The 6170-nt window shown below is 37.4% G+C and overlaps 2 non-coding genes across 2 annotated transcripts; both read right to left on the bottom strand.

Annotated features, from left to right (window-relative positions):
• Positions 1–4472: 4472 nt before the first annotated feature.
• Positions 4473–4545, bottom strand: Trnak-uuu. Its single transcript has one exon. It is a non-coding gene; the product is annotated as a tRNA-Lys (tRNA).
• A 1089-nt stretch (positions 4546–5634) lies between these two features.
• Positions 5635–5707, bottom strand: Trnak-uuu. The gene has a single exon. It is a non-coding gene; the product is annotated as a tRNA-Lys (tRNA).
• Positions 5708–6170: the final 463 nt, after the last annotated feature.

Consider the following 6170-nt stretch of genomic DNA (forward strand, 5'->3'; position numbering starts at 1 on the left):
GGGGAAGGAAATTGGAAAAAAAGTGAAAGTCGCAGGCCGCAGGGGGGGTATATCTGAGTGAAAGCATTCCCCTTCCCTTATAACACCGCCACAATTGCAGCGTGGGGAAACAATCTCGTTTGCTCCCCCGTGACCAACCGACTTCCCCCTCCCCCCTCAAAAACCATTCACTCCAAAAGACCCCTGGTGCCCTCCCTCCCCCCCCCCCTCTTCACTCAACCCTTTCCATGCTCCCATCCTCCTCGCGCTACGGCTTTGCTTTGAATGGACCGGATGTCCAAAATCTTCTCCACGGCCTTGGCGAGATCAAAGTGTGTTACGAGCCAGGTGTTCCAGTAACCATGTGAATCGAAGTATTTTCTCGATCGTCTTTTTTCTCCTTTTCTCTTTTTCTGCCTTATATCGTTTTGTTCTTTTCCCCTCCCCAAATTCGTTGATTAGTGGAACAAACCACCTTTTTGGAAAGCGTAATCCGTAAAGAGAAATAGCAGCAATTGATCGTCTATTTTTGGAGTTTTAGAGATCGGAGGGAGGGATAACCTTTTTGGCATACCTGACACCAGCGCCACTGTGAAGAATGCGGCCAACATCAAACTACTTATCTAATTACACCCTCAACTGTTTTTACTCACTGGCCGGCAGGGTTTCGTGAATAATGGAATGCAGCGGTAATAGGCGATATGAATGAAGTAAAAGCGATCAGTATTGATAAACTGTCTATTTATAATTTTACGGCTTCCTACTTGTATAGCATATAAATTTGAACATGATTGGCACCCGCCGCCATTTTCTGTGACGTAGGTATGCCTGTGAGGTTATCTCTCCCTCCATTCGGAACGACTCCTATTTTTGAATGGATACTCAACGCAGCATGACATTTATAAAATAAATATGCGATGTCTATTATGTACACGCAGTTTTAGTGATATGGCCATGAAAAGAAGAGCAAAGAGAGGGCCTCGTTGGCGGTGGGGTAAAGCCCTCGCCTGCCGCACTGTAGGTCGCGGGTTCGAATCCCGCCTAGGTAGGTATTCCATATCCAGGGCATGGATTTTTGTGTCGTGCTTTGTTGATTCCTCTGTTGTAAAATTCCTCTATGTGCTGTTTACTGAGAAGTTGAAAATTAATAAATAAAATAAAAAACATCGGCGAAAATCGGGATATATTCATTTGTGTTTTCAATTATGTATGTAGATTTGCGTTCATGAATCAGGTAATGTATGCTAGGGTCCAGTCATTTTTCTCCCAGATTGTCGTCGTTGTTTACTCGTTTCTATGCTATTACTCGCTTTGCTCGCTGGGGGGGCTCTGCCCCCCCCCTAAGCCCCCCGAAAAAGGCCTGCGGCCTGTTATGCTCACTGGGGGAGGTCTTACACTTTTTGTTTGCTACTTGTTACTTAAGGCTCGTTTACTTTTAAACTGGCTAGCTTAGGTATAAGCAATATTTCCACTTTCATGTAAAACGAGCGCATGGCACGTAGGCTACAATATGAATGTAAATATTTATAAAGAGAAACGTTTTTCTGAGGGGCTAAAAAAGTAAAATAAATTTCTACGAGTTTCTATAACTTATTCAATTCAAATACAAAAAACGTTGAGACCACGTTCCACTGTAACACCCAATGCATACGTAATATCATAACATAACGACTTTACGAATTACAATGAAAAATACGTTTATTAATTATTTTCCACAAAACTCAACCAAATTCTTGATATACGAATAAGATGTAACAGCTGTTCCCCTTCGTAAGCGAATTACGTAGGGACTGAATATCAATATCTAGAAACAAATGCGCCTTAGCATGAATTGGGGCTAGTATGACGAATTTTATCGAAATATTATTGACCGTGATCGCGAATGATTTCACTTCAGAAATACCTCTATTTAAAGTTTTAATGAATCGGGATACACAAATATCTCAGCTTTAATATCCAACGCAATGTGCAATAAATCTGGTGAGTAACGGATCACAGCCTTTGGTGTACAAGACATTGTGAATATCAAGATTTCGATAATTTTCACAGTTGAATAACTTAGTCACTCAAGGAACGTGATTTTCGCAAGACAAAAAATTGAATAAGAAATACCTTTATCTGCACTTATCTTCCATATTGTATTATTCACTGCCTATCCACTCCTGCAGCTCACGGATAATATTGTACATTAAAAAGGACTTAAAGGAAAAAAGAACGTAAACAAAAATAAAAAGTTATCACCATCACAAAAAATGAAAATAAAATCATTTTTACCTACCTATATAATGTAAGACTTGTTTAAAAGTCTTTCTACTACAATCATGTATCGCCAACAAGATACGAACTATAGTCAACAGCGCGAATCATATTTCTAAATTGGCATTTAGTGCACTTGTTGACCTTGAAATTAATAACCACCACACTTTCGATATAATATACCAAAAACAACAACTAATTTCCTACATTATACTTCTCCGGTTTTCATTTGAATGCGCTTTGATTTAAACAGATGTTTGTTCTTTCGGAAAGAAGACGCAAAGAAATAGACACTTCAAATATTACTTTCTTAATTTCCTTCCTTATACATATCAGTTTTTCGTTTTAATTCCTTCTTTCCCAATTTAGCTTCCCTTGTTTGCATAAACAAATGTGTTGCTATGATTGTTCGTTTGTATGACTGCCACGCCGACATTGGAATTTGGTGGCCATTTTTTAAACTAATCCCCATACTCAATTTTATATGAATAGACAGATAAATAATTGTAAATTTAGTGTTTTCATAATTTTTCCTGGGGTTTCAGACAATTTTAGAGGGGGTCTTCATTAGACTTTTTGCCGTATCTCGTCTCGTTCACCCCAAACATTTGTATTAGTGAGTGAATGAATGAATGAATGAGTGGTCGTTAAGGGGCTTTATCATATATAGATGTGACCAAGAGAAGTTCAGAACAACTGACGTCAAGTGAAAGTTTTAAATGGCACGAATTTAAATATTCATGAATCTTTTCCTTTTCCTAATTTCAATTAATCGATTAGCTTATTTGCGTTGGTTTATTTCGAGTTCCGTAATCATTCTCCAACAATTTCGACGTTATTCGGCCGTTACTCTATGGTTTTGTGATCTAAACAACTGACCTTAAATATTTGAAACGAAAATTATGTCCGGGAAGAGCGATAGCCCTCCTCCTGCCACATCACTCTTAGATGCTGATAGTTCACGAACCATTCAAAAGAAAAAATTCATTTTATTTTAACATTAACATTTTATTCAAATTATAAGAAATTAACTCTTATTACCAAAATTCATCAAATGATACATTAAAAAGGTGATATCACGTATGATAAATATCACGTATATTATATTAATAGATATTTTAATATATACTTTTAGTTGTTTTTGAGTCCTGATATTTGTCCTAACCTATTGGAAAATCAGCAAAAATGCCTCGGTACTTTTAGCATAGTTCCTAGAAATTCGGATGGCACTCAAAGGTTTGATGAATAAGTAAATGGCGTTCATTCTGTGATTCGTTTCAAAATATTGTGACTTTGCAATATCGTTCAGAGCGCAATTTTATGAGGTGCTGAGTTTTAGAAGTGCCTGCATGCGTGGGAAACGTTAATTAACGCTTACAAACTAACTAACGAGTGGCGTTTTTGTTTGTAGAATGGTCTTCAAAAACGGTCAGTTTTATCCTCATGAGCATTACCAATAACCACCAAGAAGTAATTTTTTTACTTGGAATTTACTACGACACTATAGAAAGTCAGTACCTACACTAAACTCGTGTCCAATGAAATATCTTCATTAATGCTTATTTCTAGTATGCGAACTCGTTTGTTTACATAAATAATTCTCATGCAGCCTTGCCAAAACGAATCTTTCGGCATCCGGTCATATGAAAGAAATGCCTGCTCGACGGAAATTTTTTTTTATATATTTTAATATTATATTACCAGTGAATTGCAAACTTTATGTGGCCAAAAATTAATAAATGAAGTTGACTACACTCAGTTTTTGTCGATATCTATGTTCTATAAATACCTCTTTTTAAATCTATTCTGCCTCCACAGCGCATGGCTCCTATCTATGCCATTTAAATCAGCTTCACTTTATTCACATAATTGTCTGAATTTTTCCCGGCAATGGGTGTACAGGTATTATTATATCATTACAAAGATTGCTCATTTTTTGTCGATATCTATGTTCTCTAAATAACTTTTAAAAAATATATTCTGCCTTCACAGGGCATGGCTCCTATCTATGCTATTTAAATCAGCTTCACTTTATACATATAATTATATTAATTTTTCCCGGTAATAGGTGTATGTTATGATAGCATTAGAAAGATGCAGACTTTTTGTTTGAAATGAGATAAAATTTAGAGAATTCTATGTTGATTGATTTCTCGCTCAAAATACCTTGAGCCCCTAACAGGTGGGATTGGAAACTACTGATTGAAACGTAAACCCACCACATCCGAAAAAAAATTCGCCCGAACAGGGACTTGAACCCTGGACCCTCAGATTAAAAGTCTGATGCTCTACCGACTGAGCTATCCGGACTCTGGATGTATGCGGTAAACTGAGACGTCCTGATTACGTATAGTCACTGCACGCGTGCCAAACGCAAAAGCTGAGTCCTAATTCGTCCGTTAGGTACTTAAATACGAGGATTTTGATAGGACGGCATCTTGGCAGGGATTCACAAACTCGTGAAGCAGCATGTGAGTGTGAATTTAGGTACCTTTCTTGGCCACCATATTTGGGCATCGATGGATGAACACTTTTTCCATGATTCAAAGCGTGAGAAGCGTCTATGAAACACGGAAAAAGGAATATACACCCAACTATTACGGCTTAATGATATATTACCTAAAAAAGAAACTTGAACATTTAAATATTGGGCTAAAGGTACTAATTAAAATTTTCCCTTGTTTAACTACTGTTAAGAGAAAAAGGTTGCCTTATTTACGTAAAGGATGAGAAAATGCTTTTCACCGACATCCAAACCTTAAAATCACTTACTTGAAGTAGGTCAACATACGAAAACGTTAACAATGATGAATGTGAAGTATTTCTTCATCATTGTTCAATTCTTTCCAAATGTCATTGGTTTAGTGCCTAGGAGATGGCAGCATCAGCGTTAGGCAGTCCTAAATAATGATCCCTTTATGGCTGCCATCCCAAAATTTAGCCGACCAAATCATGCTCACTTTATGAGTAACGAATGGGGACACAGCTTAAATATTTTAACTATATGGAGCGTTTGCTGCTGAATACTCGTGAGTTACTCTAAAAAAAGGTGATTTTATATTCTCATGAGCACTTAAGCCTGTAACAGACGGGATTGGAAACCATTCTTTGACTAAAATGAAAAAATACTTTGTTTTATTCCACCAACATTTTTAATGGCATGACTAATTTCGACGCAGAGTCCTAATCAGAAGATACCTCGATATCCGATATCATCCGATACAAGATATCATATCTGATGATGACGCTGCTGAGGCGAAGCGAGTGAAACCATTAAAAAATTGGTGAAATAAAACAGTTTTTTTCATTCCATTATTAAAATAAACTTCCACAAAGCCCGAGCCGATATAAATAGACCATTCTTCAAACCCACCATATCACCGCAACCGAAAAAAAAGTCGCCCGAACAGGGACTCGAACCCTGGACCCTCAGATTAAAAGTCTGATGCTCTACCGACTGAGCTATCCGGGCTCATATCACTATTCGAAAATTAACGAGTGGTCATTACGTTTAGTGACGGTGCTGGACTATCCGAGCTCTCTTCAGTATGCTCAAACACATGGACCGTTTGGTGTGAGCTCAGGTGGCGGGCTTCTAGCTTTCTAGCTTTGGTTAAACTTTTTTTTTTGTAAATTGGTCTGTACTTAAAATTTCACCGTTAAATATGAATTATTATTTGACAACACTGAATAAACATATACCAGATTTTCCTCCGAAAAGTCGAATTTTCTACTCGCCGCCATCATAGCATTATAGAAATGAACAACAATAGCGCTTTTTGTCAATCGTGCTTCTGCATGAAGCTGTCATCTATCAGGACGCACAGAACTAGTTGCAATAACGATATTTTACTTACAATTAGCCAAGCGGTAAAAAAAAAATCAAACGTCGATGTATACAATACGGCAGGTCCGAGGAGTGTTTGTAGCTTTTC

This window comes from Ischnura elegans, chromosome 8, assembly GCF_921293095.1.
Source record: "Ischnura elegans chromosome 8, ioIscEleg1.1, whole genome shotgun sequence".
Lineage (NCBI taxonomy): Eukaryota > Metazoa > Arthropoda > Insecta > Odonata > Coenagrionidae > Ischnura > Ischnura elegans.